This window comes from Castor canadensis, chromosome 10 (assembly GCF_047511655.1).
Source record: "Castor canadensis chromosome 10, mCasCan1.hap1v2, whole genome shotgun sequence".
Lineage (NCBI taxonomy): Eukaryota > Metazoa > Chordata > Mammalia > Rodentia > Castoridae > Castor > Castor canadensis.
In genome coordinates, this window is record NC_133395.1 from 40,500,049 (window position 1) to 40,518,901 (window position 18,853).

Below are 18,853 nucleotides of genomic sequence, written 5' to 3' on the forward strand. Positions count from 1 at the left end.
GCCCTACTTGCTTTTTGATACAAGATAAATTGAACTCAATGCATGTTAGATGCATATTCAGTCAGTGATATCTAATTAAGAGATCAGAAAAAAATCCAAAAGCCATCAAATGGGTTTTCATTACAATACAAACACTTTCATGGTGACATTCTATGTGGGTGTAATAACAGTGACACTACTCCATTTAGCAGGTTAAAATGAGGATGAACAAAATAAAGAGTTTTTCTTCAAGATCACACTAATTTTATTTCACCTCCTGGTGAAATTAACTGTTCTTTTCAATTTTGATAGCACTCACAGAAATAACATTACTCAGATGATAGCATTTGATACCCCAGGTTCATGTATAATTTGGAAGTGATTATAACAGAACTCTATGGGAGAAAGGTAGACAGCTTAGTTTTGTTACATGTACAAAAAGCATTTTCAATGTTAGTAGACAGGCATGCCAGCATGTTTTGAAAGCCTTAATGCAGTTAATTAAAAATTTACATAATTTGATTTTTAAAGAAAATTAAACTTTCATCAAATTAAACTTTCTCCATGCAAATGTTCACCATCTAAAAGGATAGTACACCAGCTAAAAATATTGTTTTATTTATTCTAAATAAAACTTACCACACTGTGCTCTTTTGTCAGGGAAACAATGATATAGAGTAGTTTCAGCACTGTAGAGCCACCTAGGCGTTAACAGAAGCAGCCACAGTTCCTGTGTCCTCTGCATTGTCTCTTTGTTACAGATGTTACAAGCATTGAATTAACTGTGTAAAACACATGACTTATGGAGGAATGAAGAGATTCCTTTGGATATTCCTGTTCATCCTAATAAAGATCCATGTATAATGCTAAGAAAGATGTCTTTATTATACTGCAAATATACACAGGGGAAGTTGTCCTCTGTTGAGGAGCCACTGCCTCATATGATAATATGACAGAATACTGAATACCATGAGGACAAAAGTTTTAAATAGAGAATTATGATCTATAATAATTTCTGGGAAAAGAATACTTTTTGAAAAGTATTCCCTCATATGAATGTATCTTTGGATTTATCTTCTTCAAATAATTCTAATATAAAGTAATTACTTTTAAATTTAATGTAAACAAAGATTGTGTTAACTCACCTACTAACTGTAAAAATAACTATTAAATCCAGTAGTTTTATATTTTATTACAAATCAATGGTCTATCATATAATAAATTGTATTTTTATTTAATCTATTAAATGTCTATCATACATTGGATATCATTCCAAATGCTCTAGTATCATTAAAAATACATAGTAAAATCAGTTCCTGAAGTCTAATAATAAAGTCAGAGAAGCACTAATTCATAAGTCACATTATGCATAATAAAGTAAAGATATAGCCAAGGACAGAAAAGACATGGTTTGGAGGGGTATAGTGTATGCTATTTTACTTGGAGTAGTCAGGAAAAAAATCATCTGTGAGGTAATATGTGAGAAGAGAAACAAAGGAAATATGTCTCAAAGATCATATGAAAGAAGAGAAGTCTAAACAGAAGGAATAGCAAGTACAGAAGACCTCAGGGAAGAATAATTTTCAGAGGTCAAAATTGTTGACTGAAGCTGAGTCAGAAAGGCAGGTATAGGGGTCTTGCATAGGATAGAGGAGTTGCATATGTACTAGTTGAATATACAGTCACAGAGATGGCAATTTTAAAGTCCATGCAGGACTTTATACTGATTGAAATTTTAAAAAACTGACTTAAACAAACAAAAGTGTATTTTTTTTCTTTCACAAAATTGGAAGATTGGGAGATGGAACAAATCCTGTCTGAAGGGATTGGTACCAGCGGGAGGGGTGAAGACATGGAGAAATGGTGAAGGGGGGTGAATATGGTTCAAATACTATGTACACATGTATGTAAATGGAAAAATGAGATCTGATTTAAAACTATTAGAGGAGTAAGGAGAGAGGGAGATAGAGGAGAATGATGGAGAGGGTGAATTTAAGTGTGATATATTTGTTATAGTGTAAGAACTTTTGTAAATGCTACAATGTACCACACCCAGTCCAGCAATAAAGAAAATCTGAATGTGTAATATGAATAGAAAAATAAGAGTGTGTGATTGGTGTTGTATTTGTTAATTGTTCTTATTTATTATTTATTTATTGTGATACAAGGGTTTTAATTCAGGACTTCATACATACTAGATAGATTTTGTACTTGAGCTATGTCTCTGACCCTTTTTTGTGTTAGTTATTTTTTCAAGTATGGTCTTGTATTTTTGCCTGAGGCCAGTCTTTGACCTTGACAAGATGTGTGCCTAACACACATGTGTGACACAAGCATGGTACTGCCACATCTACCTTATTGACTGAGTTGAGTTCTCACTAAATTTTTGCTCAGGCTGGACACACACTGCAATACTTCCAAACTCTGCCATCTGAGTAAGTGTTATTACTAGCATGAACCATTGCACCCAGCTAATTGGTGTTTTGAAATAAATTGAATGCTGACGGAGTAACACGAGAACTACTAAGAATGAAACTTCATTGCATCTGAACCTGGGATTTTTTTTTTCTTTTTCTCTCTTCTTTTTTCTTTGTTCTCTTTGTCACTAAATGCTTGTCAATGTTGATTAGAACACTATCTCTCCCTGTTAATTTCTTTGGTACTCTATTTTTTTTCTTTTTTCTTTTCTTTCTTTGCTTTCTTTTTCCTCTTATTCTTCCATTCTAGATATCATTACTTTTATTATTGCGAGCTAGATAATACTAAATTACACGCAGTACAGAGACATTAACAAAACCTAGTGAAATTATGGGAAGATGGAAAAAGGATGGAAACTATTCTACCCCCAATAATAAATTAGTATAGGAACCAGAGGTAAATGAAGAAAACAGATACTCAGATCCAGACTCCAACAAAACAAAGATAAACCATACAAAGGAACCCAAAGAAGCCCACAAGAACACACTGAAAGAAGAAATTCTGCATATAATCAATGAGAATTTCATACAGATGATACTAGATATGGTCAGTCTATATGTACAGGAGATACTCAAGAAATTACAAGACAAAAAGAGTATGAGAAAGCACTGGAACAAATAAAAGAAACAAAATAAGCCCTGAATAAACAGCAACATGAAACAAAGAGCACCATAAATGGAGAGATAAATGAATTCAGGGCCAAAATTGACAATATTAAAGAGGAAGTGACCCATGATATGGAAAACCTCAGAAAAAAGAACAAAACAGAAATACAAAGCAAAATGGAAGGCCACTCCAGCAGACTACAACAAACAGAAGACAGAATCTCAGAACTCAAAGATGAAATGATAATTAATGGAAAAACTGAAGAACTACTAGCCAGAAAACTCAAGATCTGTGAAAGGAATATGCAAGAATTCACTGATTACATCAAAAGACCAAACCTGAGAACTATGGGCATTGAAAAAGGAGATGAGGTGCAAACAAAAGGAATGTGTAATATATTCAACAAAATAATAACAGAAAATTGCCCAAATCTAGAGAAAACTATGCCATTCAGGTACAGGAAGCCTCCAGGACACCAAACAGACTTGACCAAAATAGAACTACCCTACAACATATTATCATTGAAACAACAAGCAAAGAGAATACAGAAAGAATATTGGAGGCTGTAAGAGAAAAAAAAAACAAATAACATAATGAGAAACTCATCAAAATCACAGCAGATTTTTCAACAGAACCTTAAAAGCAAGAAGAGCATGGAGTGAGGTCTTCTGGGCATTGAATGAAAATAACTTCAACCCTAGGATACTCTACCCAGCAAAACTATCATTCAAAATAGATGGAGCAATGAAATTCCATGATAAGCAGAAACTAAAACAATATTTGATCACCAACCCACTACTACAAAAGATTCTCCAAGGAATTCTGCACACAGAAAGTGAAAGCAAACACAACCATGAAAGGGCAGGCAGTACCAACCACAGAAGAAAAGGTAAGAAAGTAGAGAGCAACATCAATTTACTGCACACAATCAAACCCTTAAACAACTAAGATAACTAAATGACAGGAATCACCACATATCTATCAATACTAACACTGAATGTTAACGGACTTAATTCCCCCATCAAAAGACACCATTTGACAAACTAGATTACAAAGGAAAACCCAACAATTTGTTCCTTACAGGAGACCCATCTCATTGACAGAAAGAAGCATAGGCTTAGGGTGAAAGGTTGAAAGAAGATGAACCAACCTAATGGTCACTGAAGACAGTCAGGAGTAGCAGTACTTACGTTGGACAATGTAGACATCAAACCTACATTGATTGAATGAGATAAAAAAGGACATTCCATATTAATAAAAGAGGAAATACACCAAAAGGAAATAACAATTATCAACCAATACAAATCCTACGTCAAGCCCCAATTTCATCAAACATGCTCTGAAGGACTTAAAAATATGTATAAACTCCAACACAGTGGTAGTGGGAGAATTTAATACCCCCCTATCACCAATGGACAGGTCATCCAAACAAAAACATCAGTAAAGGAATCCTAGATCTAAATCATACCATAGATCAAATGGACCTAGCTGATGTCTATAGCATATTTCATCCAACTTCTGCAAAATATACATTCTTCTCAGCTGCCCATGGAGCCTTCTCCAAAATTGATCATATCTTAGGGCACAAAGCAAGTTTCAGCAAATATAAGAAAAGAAAAATAATACCATGCATTCTATCTGATCACAAGGCATTAAAACTAGAACTGAACAACAAAACAATAGCAAAAAACATGCAAACAGTTGGAAACTGAACAACACATTGTTCAATGTCAATAGGTTACTGATGAAATAAAAGAGGAAATTAAAAGATTCCTGGAAGTTAATGAAAGTGAAAACATGACCTACTGGAATCTATGGGACACAGCAAAGGGAGTCCTGAGAGGAAAGTTTATAGCCACGTGTGAATATGTTAAAAAGACAGAAAGCTCTCAAATCAATGACATAATGCTGCATCTCAAACTCCTAGAAAAACAAGAACAAGGAAATCCCAAAACAAGCAGAAGGAGAGAAATAATAAAAATAAGAGATGATATAAAAAAACACCAAAAATTAATGAAACCAAAAGTTGGTTCTTTGAAAAAATAAACAAGATTGACAGATTCCTGGCAAGAGAGGAAAAAACCCGTATCAGTAAAGTCAGAAATGCAAAAGGGGAGATAACAACAAACACCAAAGAAATTCAGGAAATCATCAGAGACTACTTGAGACACTAAATTCTAATAAATTTGAAAGTCATGAAGAAATGGACAGATTTCTATATACTTATGATCATACGTAATTGAGCCAAGAGGACAATAAACACCTGTCTAGGTCTATAACACAAAATGAAATTGAAGCAGCAATAAAGAGTCTACAAAAAAAGAAAAGTCCAGGACCTGTTGGATTCTCTGCTGAATTCTGTCAGGCATTTAAAGAAGAATTAATACTAACCCTGCTAAAACTGTTCCACAAAATAGAAAGGGAAGGAAAAATGCCTAACTCATTTTATGAAGCCAGTATTGCACTCATCCCAAAATCAGGCAAGGACAACTCCAAAAAGGAGAACTATAGGCCAATCTTCTTACTGAACATCAATGCAAAAATAATAAAATAATGACAAATTGAATTCACCAACACATCAGAAAGATTGTTCATCATGACCAAATCAGCTTCATCCCAGGAATGCAGGAATTGTTCAACATATGCAAATCAATAAATGTAATGCAGCATATTAACAGAAACAAAGACAAAAACCACTTGATCATCTCAATAGATGCAGAAAAAGCCTTCAAGAAGATCCAACAACATTTCATGATAAAAAAATCTAAGAAAACTAGGAATAGAAGAAAAGTACTTCAACATTATAAAAGTTATATAAGAGAAACCTACAGCGAATATTATACTTCATGGTGAAAAATTGAATGCATTCCCTTTAAAATCAGGAGCGGGACAAGGGTGCCCACTATCCCCACTCCTATTCAACATAGTACTAGAATTCCTAGCCAAAGCAATTAGGCAAGAAGAGGAATAAAAGGAATACAAATAGGTAAAGAAACTGTCAAAATATCCCTATTTGCAGACGATATGATCCTATACCTTAAAGACCCAAAAAACTCTACCCAAAAACTCCTAGGCACCATCAACAGCTACAGCAAGAGGGCAGGGTATAAAATCAACTTATAAAAGTCATTAGCTTTTCTATACACTAATAATGAACAAACTGAGAAAGAATATATGAAACAATTCCATTTACAATGGCCAAAAAGAAAAAATCAAATACCTAGGAGTAAATTTAACAAAGGTTGTGAACAACCTCTACAAGGAGAACTACAAACCCCTGAAGAAAGAGACTGAAGAAGACTACAGAAGGTGGAGAGAGCTCCCATGCACTGGATTGGTAGAATCAACATAGTAAAAAAAGCCATACTACCAAACTCAATCTACAGGCTTAATGTAATTTCCATCAAAATCCCAATTACATTCATTCAAAGAGATTGAAAATCAACTTTAAAATTCATTTGGAAGCACAAGAGACCACGAATACCCAAGGCAATACTCAGAAAAAAGAGCAATGCTGGAGGTATCACAATACCCGACTTCAAACTAATTACAAAGCAATAGCAATAAAAACAGCATGGCACTGGCACAAAAACAGACATGAAGACCAGTGGAACAGAATAGAGGACACGGATATGAATCCACACAACTATACCCACCTTATTTTTGACAAAAGTGCTAAAAATACATGATGGAGAAAAAACAGCCTCTTCAACAAAAGTAGTTGGGAAAAGTAGTTAGCCATCTGCAAAAAATTGAAACTAGATCCATGTTCATCACCCTTTACTAGTATCAAATCAAAATTGATTAAGGACCTTAATATCAGACCCCAAATTGTAGTGTTGGTTCAGGAAAGAGTAGGAAACTCTTTGGAAGTAATAGGTATAGGCAAGGACTTCCTCACTAGAACCCTAGCATCTCAACAACTAAGAGAAAGTATAGGCAAATGGGACTTCATAAAACTAAAAAGCTTCTGCACAACAAAAGAAATGGTCTCTAAAGTGAAGAGAACACCCACAGAGTGGGAGAAAATATTTGCCAGCTACACATCAGACAAAGGAATGATAACCAATATACATAGGAAACTCAAAAAATTAAACTCTCCAAAAATTAATGAACTAATAAAGAATTGGGCAACTGAACTAAACAAGTGTTGGCAAAGATATGGGGAAAAGGGAACCCTCTTACACTGCTGGTGGGAATGCAAACTAGTACAACCATTCTGGAAAAAAATGGGGAGGCTTCTTAAGAATCTAAACATACATATACCATATGATCCAGCAATACAACTCCTGGGGATATACCCAAAAGAATGTGACACAGGTTACTCCAGAAGCACCTGCACACCCATGTTTATTGCAGCACTATTCACAATAGCCAAGTTATGGAAACAGCCAAGATGCCCGTCTACTGATGAATGGATTAAGAAAATGTGGTATCTATACACAATGAAATTCTGCTCAGCCAGGAAGAAATTAGCCAAGAATGAAATCTTATCATTTGTAAGTAAACGGATGGAACTGGAGAACATCATTCTGAGTGAGGGTAGCCAGGTTCCGAAGACAAATAATTGTATGTTCTCCCTCATATGAGAACTTTAGATCAAGGGCAAATACACAAGGTGATTGGACTTTGGTCACATGATAACGTGAGAACACAGAAGGGGGATATGAGGATAGGTAAGAAACCCAAAAAACATGATAGTATTTGATGTCCTGAATACAAAGGAATTAATGCAGAAACTTTAAAGCAACAGAGGTCAATAGGAGAGGATGATCAGGAACTAGAGAAAAGATCAGTTCGAGAAGAATCAACTTAGAATGTAACACATATGTACATGAAAGCAATACTAGGAATCTCCCTGTATAGCTATCCTTATCTCAACTAGCAAAAATGCTTTGTCCTTCTTATTATTGTTTATACTCTCTCTTCAACAAAATTAGAGATAAGGGTAGAACAGTTTCTGCATGGAAGCAAGGGGGTAGAGGGAGAGAGAGAGGGTATGGGGAGCAAGGGAAGTGGTGGGGGGGATAGGGGCGAGAAATGACCCAAACATTGTATGCACATATGAATAAAAAAAAAAGAAAAAAAGAATTTAGGTATGCTTCAGAAAAGTCTCATACTGTTACCTACTTGTAATAATTATCTGCAAACCTTTAAATAATATCTAGATAAAATGTTCATCTGAGTACAGTTAAAGTAAAATTTCATCTTTATCTCACTGAAATTGGATTAATTTCCTAAATGTTAATCTAATAATCAAAATGTATCACTAAAATTAGTTTTATTGAAAAATATTTCTATTGCAAATATAATGGGTAGCTCTTATTTCCAATATATTAACATTTTCTCTATGTATGAATTTTAATATTAGGGAGGCTATTTATTATACTTAGTAAGGGGAGATGATTTTAGCGGAATTTTTCAAAAACTTCAGAGTGGATGGTACCTATTGATTTATTTCAATCACATTCTGAGGTGGGAGAGAGAATGTACTACATCGTACTACATTGATTCCAGGCCCCATAATACAATTGGTGAATTCCAGGGATTATACAATTCAGATAGTGTGGGAGTTTCTAAAAGTTTGTCACCATTCAAACATTAATTTTCTATCCTAATGTAATGGAACTTTAGTTTTATATATGTCCTTACCCACTTCTCTGCCTATTCAGCTGGATGACTAAAAATATAATCAAATCATTCTAAAAGAAGTATATGAAGTGTTGCCTTTTTGTAATAGCAATTTTTGTTAACACAAATTCCATGACTATACCTTCAGACAATCTGTAGGCCTTGTTAATTATTTTAGCCTTAGTTTCAGAACAATTTGGAGGCAGATAAAAGCAGTATATGGTGACATGACATCAAATACAGAAGTTATTGTTCTGTACCCAGGTGAAATGCACCAGGTCCTATAACACATGCATTAATTAGGGATTTTCTATTTAAGATAAATGTAAATAAAAGTGTAGAGTCTAAATTTTGATAAAAAATAGAATTAGGACAAATGACATATGCAGAGAAGCTGAAATTATGCAGCTATTCATTAAAGATGCTAAGAGAAAGATTTTTTAATTAAATAAATACTCAAATTGAGGGACTTTTGATATTGAAACAGGCAAAAATAAACAGAAGCAAAATGGTGCTCACAGCAAGCTAGAGTGCTATTTTAAAGCTTTAGGAACTCAGCATTCTGACATTTCTTCTCCTGGACCAGTTAATGCATAATGAGAACAACTTCTGTTGAACGATAGACAGCAGAGAGTGTTTAGGATGTGAAAATGAGAAGTCTTGTATAGTGAATCAATTTCCCCTTGTTTATGCTCCAAGAATAACAAGGTTCTCTATAAGATCATTTATCACTAACATGACAGAATAGCTTATGTATTTACTATTTTGCTTTGTTTTGTTTTGCTATTCTGTTTTTTTGCATACAATATCTGATGTTTTGACTTAAATTTGTCTTTCTAGATGAATTATAACAGTGTGAACTGAACGTTTTCTCCCATATAACATTTTTTATGATAATTAGATAGGAGAGAATTGCTGTGCTCTTTTCCGAGGCATTATAATAAAGCCACATCAAATGTTCTCACTAAGTTGGGAGTAGTGGTACACACCTATAATCCCAGTCTCTTGGGAGACTGAGGCAGAATGAGCATGAGTTTGAGGCCAGTCCATGCTACATATGGAGATCATGTCTCAGAAACAAAAACAAGTTCTCCCTAATGCCACACATAACATATTGGTACATTTATTCATACCTGTCTAGATTTTTTGGCAAGTCTTTTATATCAAAACTTTTCCTGATATTTCCACTCCTATGTTCTCAATTAACTTTAACTTTTCAAGAACTTTGAAAATCTTCTTATATATATATGTCTGTGTATGTGTGTGTGTGTGTATAAATATACACATATATGCACATTCTATGGCTTGATTTATTCACAGAATAATGAAATGCACTCAGTTTTGTTTTGAATATCACATAAATTGATCACTCATATACTGCTAACAACTTGTCACATAATTCTAATTAGTGAGCATGATTGGCTTATTTATGATGTACTGAATGATATAATTTGACTTTATCTCTCAGAGTCTATGTGTTAGAAACTTGATCCTTAATGCAGTAGTGCTGGTAAGTGACACCTACTGAGATGATGATTGCTGAGCTCATGGAGGCCCCAGTCTCATGAATGGGTTGTTGCTATTACAGAAGGAATATTCCCCCTCCATAACAAGAACAGTTTGCCCCTGTTACTCTCTTTCACCTTCTCTTTATTTTTGTAATAAAACAAGAATATAGCAAGAAGGCTCTGGACAGATGGCAGAATGTCAGTTTTGGATTTCTCAGCCTCTGGAACTCTGATTTGATAAATCTGCTCTTTATCAATTTCTCAGTCAATGTAATTCTGGTACAGCAGTACTATAGCAAAACAAACACAGTGAGTTAGTGAGAACCACAAAGAGAGTTTCATGGTTATTAGCTAATATTTTGAAAAGACTGTATGTGAGATTGTTAAAAAGCCATTTCCAGAAAATTATATTTCTGGGTTTGGGTTTAATTTCCAGAAGAGCAATATGCCAAATTCTACTTGCCATCTTTTCCTGGTCAACCATTTCTTGGCAGAACTAAAATATCTTATTGAGAGGCAAACGAGATGAATTATAGATTAATTATTATAGTTGAACTCTTCCTGAAAGTTAGGAAGAAAGAAAGAAACAAAGAAAGAAAGACAAAAAGAAGTGAGAAGAAAGACAAAAAGAAATAAGAAAGAGAAAAAGAAATGAAAAGAAAAGGAAAGAAAAATATAGAGCCTACTGAAAGGTTTGACAATGAAGATTGCTACTTTGAAAATGTAGGGCTGTGGGTGCAGCTCCAGTAGAAGAGTGCCTGCATATTAAGTATAAGGCTTTGATTTCAACCACACACATAACACCAAAAAAAATCCAAAAATATTCTAAGAGAAATTTTACAAATCATTGAAGACCATAGATTTGACACATTTCTGAAAATCTTTTTGCTGTTTCTTAACAAACTGAACAACTGCCTCCTTAGCACAGTAGACAGCATATCAGTCTCATGAAATTTACTAGTTCATGTCAACTGTTATAACTTGGAAAAACTTCAATTAGAATACGCACCATACTGTACTTAATTTGTAGCATATTTTTCTCCAACTCTTCTTGTTTCTTGGGTAACTAAGTATCTCTTGTATATCTTTGTATGCTGAGTACCTAAAATTATACTTGGAAATTTCTGAATTACTGCTCCAAATTAATATATAAATCAATGAATGAAATAGTGAGAAATATTTTCTGTGTTTTTCAGTTCTGGGGATCAAACCAAGGGCTTCAAACAACATAATACTGAGATACACACAGTCCTCTAGAAAGTTAGAAACTTTATTTTCTTAGACTTTGCCTGATACTCTATATTTGTATCATACACTTTCAGTCCCATATCCAAGTTTCTACCTTACAAATGGTTCAGTATTTCTTTTCTTTTTTGTGGTGGGTGGCATGGAATTCAAACTGGGGTTTAAACTCAGGATTTCCTATTTGCAAAGCAGGCACTCTTCACCTTAAGCCACACCTCCAGCCCTTAATAATATTTCTTTTTCTGCAACTCTGGAAATTGACCTTATACCTGATACTCCTTGTGCAAAACTGTATTTTCTCATTACCCAGGAACTGAATAATCTATAATCATATATATGGAATTCTCTGAAACTTATGCCACTATTTTAGTTTTTCTGTTGGATTTCACTGGTACATAATTGTACACTTATTTTAATATGCTTTTTGGACCTGATATAAAAATCACATTCATCTCTGAAAATGTATTTGGTAACCATCCTGAATTAAATAGCAACTGATTTTTAAATTATTTGTGATTTTCTACCTCCATGAATCCATGAGATATGTATCACCTAATGGATTGTAAATAAAAGATTTCAAAGGAGAAATTGGAATGCATAATTTTGGAATTACCTACATGTGAATTTAAAAAACCAAAACCCTACACAACTGAGTTGTTAAAAAGTTGTATACTATTGAGGTCTTTTAAAAATGACTTTAGTAACAAGATGATGACTCTCAAATAGTAGATGTTAAAATTACTTTCTGAAGATCATATATTTGTTAAATTTTAGTTTGTGGAAACATACTTCAATTTATGTGTACAGTTTGTATTTCAATAATAAAAACAGCAAACAATGTCACCAGTTCATAAAATATTCCATTTCGTAACTAAAGTTATGGAGAATAGAAAAGGTTAAGTTGACATTTTACAACATCGTGCTACAGCTAATTGTGCAGCTGAGAAGAGTTGTTTTATTAGTGATATATTATGCATAACTATTAGAAGGTTAGTTAGCATTAGTGAGAAGTAATTTTGTGTTGTTTTTGTTCAAAAGGATATTAAATGAGAATAAAATGCCATTATCCATTAAGCAAAATAATCTTATTTCCTTCCTTTCAGAATTAAATTGTGGACACCAATTTTTTTCATTTTTTTATTTTATCTTTTTTACATTTACTTACATGTGAACACATTGTTTGGGCCACCTTCCCCCTCTTCCCACTCACCCCACTTCTGGGCAGATCCTGTTCTGCCCTCTCGTTCTTCAATTTTATTGAAGAGAAAACGTAAGAGATAATAAGAAAGACATAGTGTTTTTTGCTACTTCGAGGTAAAGATTGCTATTTGGAGAGATTCATAGTGTTGCTGCCATGCACTTGTGTATTGCAACTTTCACTGGTTCAACTCTGGCCAGACCTCTTTCCTACTTCCTGGTCCCATTCCCATAGAGACCTCTGCCCACTTAAATTTACTGTATTGACATCTTTACAGTGAGTACATCAACCACATTCAAGTTTTAGATTTTCTTCCCTTGCCTTATTTCTCCCATGCATGGTCTCCCCTTGGTTTGTGACCCAAGTCCAATAATACTACTGCATTTCTTTTAGATCTATGATCCACATATGAGGGACAACGTGATTTTTGGACTTATGAGTCTGGCTAACTTTGCTTAGGATAATGATGTTCTCAAGTTCCATCCATTTACTTGTAAATGACAAAATAGCATTCATCTTTGTGACTGAATAAAATTCCATTGTGTATAAGTACCACATTTTCTTAATCCATTCATCAGTAGTAAGGCATTTTGGCTGTTTCCATAGCTTGGTTATTGTGAACAGTGCTGCAACATGCAACAAGCATGGGTGTGCAGGTGCTTTTGTAATAAGCTGAGTTGCATTTCTTTGGGTATATCCCTAAGACTGATATTGCTGGATCATATGGAAGATCTATGTTTAGTTTTTTAAGAAGCCACCACAATGTTTTCCAAAGTGGTTGTACTAGCTTACATTACCACCAGCAGTTTATGAGGGTTTCTTTTTCATTGCATCCTCATATACAGATCCTCTATTCTGTTCCACTAGTCTTCATATCTGTTTTTGGGCCAGTGCCATGCTGGTTTTATTGCTATGGTTCTGTAGTATAGCTTGAAGTCAGATATTGTGATACCTCCACCATTGCTCTTTTTGCTCAGTATTGCCTTTGGCTGTTCGTGGTCTTTTGGTTTCCAAATGAACTAACTTCAGGGTAGAATTTTTAACCCCTGTAATGAATGTTATTGGGATATCGATGGAAATTGCATTGAGCCAATAGATTCATTTTGGTATTACAGCCATTTTTTCTATGTTGATTCTGGCAAACCACGATCATGGGAGACCTTTCCACCTCTGTAGTCTTCCTCAATCTCTTTCTTCAGAGGTTTGTAGTTCTCCTTGTAGAGGTCATTTGCATTCTTTGTTCAGTTTATTTCTAGGCATTTGATTTTTTTTGAGGTTATTGTAAATGGAATTGTTTCCATATTTTTTTCTCAATTTGTTCATTTTGGTGTATAGAAAGGCTATTGATTTTTGTAAGTTGATTTTGTATCCTGCTACATTGCTGAAGCTGTTTATGGTGTCTAGGAGTTCTTGGGTGCAGTCTTTTGGGTTTTTGAGATGTAGGATCATGTCATCTGCAAATAGAGATACTTTGACTATCTCTTTATCAATTTGTGTTCCTTCTTCTTGCCTTTTTCTCTGGCTAGGAATCCAAGGAGACTATGCTGAATAAGAGAGGGAAGAGTGGGTGCCCTTGTCTGTTCCTGAGTTTAGGGGAAACTTTTTAAGATTTTCTGAATGAAGTATGATGTTGACCATAGATTTGTAATATATACCATTTACAATATTGAGGTACATTCCTTTCATCCCTACTTTTCTTACAGCTTTTATCACGAAGTGGTTTTGAATCTTATCGAAGGATTTTTCTGTATCTGTTGAGACAATAAAGTGGTATTTGTTATTGAGTCTATTAATGTGCTGTATTACATTTATTGATTTGCATATGTTGAACCATCCTTGCATCCCTGGGATGAAGCTGACTTGGTCATGGAGAAGGATCTTTCTGAAATGTTGTTGGATTCAGTTTGTATTATTTTATTGAGGACTTCTGCATCTATGTTCGTTAAGGAGATTGGCCTGTAGTTCTCTTTTTTGTATGTGTCCTTGACCACTTTTGGGATGAGTGTAATGCTGGCTTCATAGAATGAGTTAGGCAGAGTTCCTTCCCTTTCTATTTTATGGAAAAGTTTAAGGAGTGATGGTATTAATTCTTCTTTGAATGTTTGGTAAAGTTCAACAGAGAATTGGTCAGGTCCTTGGCTTTTCTTTTTTAGAAGGCTCTATTTTTGTTCAATTCATTATGTGTTATAGATCTGTTTGGGTTGTTGTTTTCCTCTTGGCTTAGCTTTGGATGGTCATAAGTATCTAGATTTCCTAATTTATTGGAATATAGGCTGTCAAAGTTGTCTCTGGTGATTGTCTGGGTTTCCTTGGTGTTCATTGTTATCTCCCCTTTTCATTTCTGATTTTACTAATTTGGGTCTTTTCCCTCCTCATTTTACTCAGATTTGCTAGGTGCTTGTCAATCTTGTTTATTTTTCCAAGAAAAACTAGCCTTTTGTTCCCTTGATTCTTTGTATGGTTTTTTTTTTTTTTTGGTCTCTATATCATTAATTTGGCCCTTATTTTTATTACTTCTCTCCTTCTGCTTATTTTGGGTTTTGCTTATTCTTGTTTCTCTAAAAGTTTGAGATGTAGCATTAGGACATTTATTTGAGATCTTTCTGTCCTTTTAATATATAACTCATGAGTATAAGCTTTCCTATAAGGACTGCCTTTGCTGTATCCTATAGGCTCTGGTAGATGATGTTTTCATTTTCATTAGATTCCAGGAACTATTTGATTTCCGCTCTTATTTCTTCCATGACCCACTTATCATTGAGCAATATGTTATTCAGCCATCAATTATTTGCAAGTTTTCTGCTGTTGTTTTTGTTGTTGATTACTAGTTTTAATGCATTGTGATCAGACACAATGCAGGGGATTGTTTCTATTTTCTTATATTTGCTGAGGCTTGCTTTGTGCCCTAAGATATGACCTATTTTTGATAAAGTTCCATGAGCTGCTGAGAAGAATGTGTATTGTGCAGAAATTGGATGAAATATTCTGTAGACATCAGTTAGGTACATTTGATTTATGGTGTCATTTAGTACTAGGATTTCTTTATTAATTTTTTGTTTGGATGACCTATCTATTGGTGATAAGGGGGTATTAAAGTCTCCCATTACCACTGCGTTGGAGTCTATATGTGCTTTTAAGGCCTCTAGTGTATGTTTGCTGAAATTGGATGCACATAAGTTGATAATTGTTATTTCATTTTGGTTTAGTTCCCCTTTTATTAGTATGAAATGTTCTTTATATTGTTTGACCATTGCACATTTGAAGTCTACTTTGTCTCATATAAGTATTACTATTCCTGCCTGCTTTCTGGGGCCATTGGCTTGGTAAAATTTCTTCCAGGCTTTCACCCTGTCAGTGTTTATTTTTGTCAGTAAGATGGGTCCATTGTATGCAACAGATTGTTAGATCTTCCTTTTTAATCCAGTTTGCAAAACAGTGTCTTTTGATTGGGGAGTTGAGTCCATTTAAATTCAGTGTTAATAATGATAGTTATGTGGTGATTCCTGCCATTTAGTTGTTTTTATTGTTTAAGGGTTTGATTGTGTGCATCTGAATCAATGCTACCCTCTGATTACATGTCTTCTCTTTTCCTGTGGCTTGATGCTTCCCATTATCTCATGGATTTGTTTGCTTTCATCTTCTGTATACAGAATTCCTTGTATAATCTTCTGTACTGGTGTCTCAGAGAATATCTACATTTTTTCCATGAATTTTTCAGTGATATTTTCCAAGATTTCTTCTTTATGAGTTTTTATGTGGTTCTCACTGGTCTCTTTAGTGACATTTGTCATTGTTTTGTTGGGCCAGGAACTGGGTATGCATTTTCTTCATTTCCCACTGAATCCTATATTAAATTCATGTGTTGAGGATAATGGTTTCCATCTCTTCTTCTTCCCATCACTCCACTTAGTGCTGTGCAACTATGTTCTTGATAGGCTGGTTGGTGGCTTTAATTGCCTGTTTTCATTACTTTGATTCAATTTTTGTGCTGTGACTGATTTGGTTGTTAAATATGTTTTTGTGCTCTTTCTGTACCTGGCCTGGGGGAGTAATTTACCAAGAACAAATTCACAGTTTCAATGCCAGACCAGTTGCTTACATAATATACAGAAACCCCCTTGGTGATAATCTCCATAAACAATGGGAATTGGGGGGGATAATTGTTGTTAGGCTAGAAATAAATTTTGGGAATTGGCAAAGGTGGCACTAAAAGGGGAAGAAGGAAAAGGGGTGGCTGGGTGGGTGAAGAGGAGCTGCTGTGTTTTGTGGTCCTTATGCATGTTTAGGTACATTTATGTTGTTGTAGTGGAGGGTGCATGTTTTAGGGATTGCAGGGGCTGGGTTCTGTATGGGTGGTACAGTATGCTAGTCCATAGGTGGTGAGAGTATAGGAAGAAGGGGTAGTGATTTGACAGTTTTGGGGAGGATAGAAAGGGGAGCTGAAGATAGGGGAAAGAGTGGGTGAGAATGGGCAGGACAAGAATGAATAATTTGTAGGGAAAATAAAATGGATTATAGCACAGTAGAAGGAGGGAAAGTGAAGAGGGTAAGACTAGAAATAAGAAAATAGTGATGAACTTAATAATACAGGAAGAAAAAAACACAATACAAAAACAAAACAAAATAAATTTAAAAAATAAACACACTAGGTTCAAGAACCAAAAGAAGTTCACCCTTTTGGTAAAAGTTCTGGTGTTATTCCTTAGGTGTCCAATCCTGGTATTGGCATATAATAGGAAGCTCTGATGTAGTCTTACCAGGTGACTGGCTTTTGAGTAGTAGTTGGTTCTGTCCACAAGGATATTTCCATCTATGAGGTGCTGCCAGCTCATGCAGGGAGGCCAGAGCTATTGTTGTTTTCACCAGGCAGCAGTTGTGTTGCCCTTTAGCTGCAGCCCTGTTTGGTCAGCTCTTCTCCCAGCAATGTGTGGCAATTCAGTTTTGAATGTTGTCCTCTGTTCCAGAGATCAACTCTGGGATCCACCATCTGCCCTAATTTGGGAGGTTGGCTTGTCACTCCACTCCCACTCTCAGCCTGTTCCTCTCCTGACCTCTGTTGGGTGCTAGTGTCTCCTCTGGGAGGTTGGCTTTTCACCCTGCTCTTAGCCTTTGCAGCTTTTCCCCCATTTTAATGAGAGTTTGGTGCTCAGAGTTCAACTCCTTGCCCCACTCTCATTCTCCAGGGCAGATTCAGTGTTCCACCCTAACCTCAGCTGTCAGCTGAGGATTACAGTTCACTGTTTATATTTTCCAGTTTTGCTGTGGTAGAGACTCAATCTTAGTAGAGAAGTCTCTCATACTGCTTGATGCTCCCCTGTCCAGTATGCAGATTCACACAAGCAACTTTGGAGGCAGCTGACAGGGAGAAATGGTACCAATTTTTTCAGTGCATCATGGTGCAGGGAGGCTTTCCACTGGCTAGGGGTCCAGGAGGTCCAGAGTTTGATTTTGATTGATGATTTTTTTGCTTGTTGGGAGAAAAAAAAAAAGACAAAAAAACTCCAAAAGAAATGGCCAGGGGCTTTTTTTCCCAGGGGCAGACACACATTGTTAGCTGTAATGCACAGGAATTTCATTGCAGTTAGGTGCTATTAAAGGCTGATTTAATGGTCAGTCTTTGAATTTTATCTGCACCTAATGTGACGGTGGTTATTATTTTGGCTAGAAACAATCAGAATTACCCACTTGTAGCTCTGATGTTTCAAGGATATTTCTAGGTCACAGAGCATAAGATTTCTGATTCCCTACCTTAGCCACAATCTTGGATCCATCCCAATTTATTTTTTCTATCAGACACTTAATAAAGTTCCCCCTACAAAAAGTTGCTTTAACTATAAAAGAATTCTTAAGCAGTATTTAAGCTCTCTAAAAGGACAAGTTTTCAGAGTTAATGGAAGATATTGAGGCAAAGACTAAATTTTTTTAAAACTCTTTGAAAAGAGTTTCTTTTATAAAAGTGTTTCTTTTAAAACTCTTAAAAAAGAACTCAACTCTAAATGACGACTCTAAATAGCTGTTGCGTTTTGTTTTCAGTATATAATTAAAATTAAGATATTGAAAAATTCTATCATGTAGTCATATCTGGAAGGGATTTTAAGGATACTGATTTTCTAGGTAAACAGTTTATTAATGCACAATTATTTCTAAAGCATTGTGGAGTTAGAGCTAGAAATTCCCAGATAAGTATTTTAACAAATACAAGTTGCAT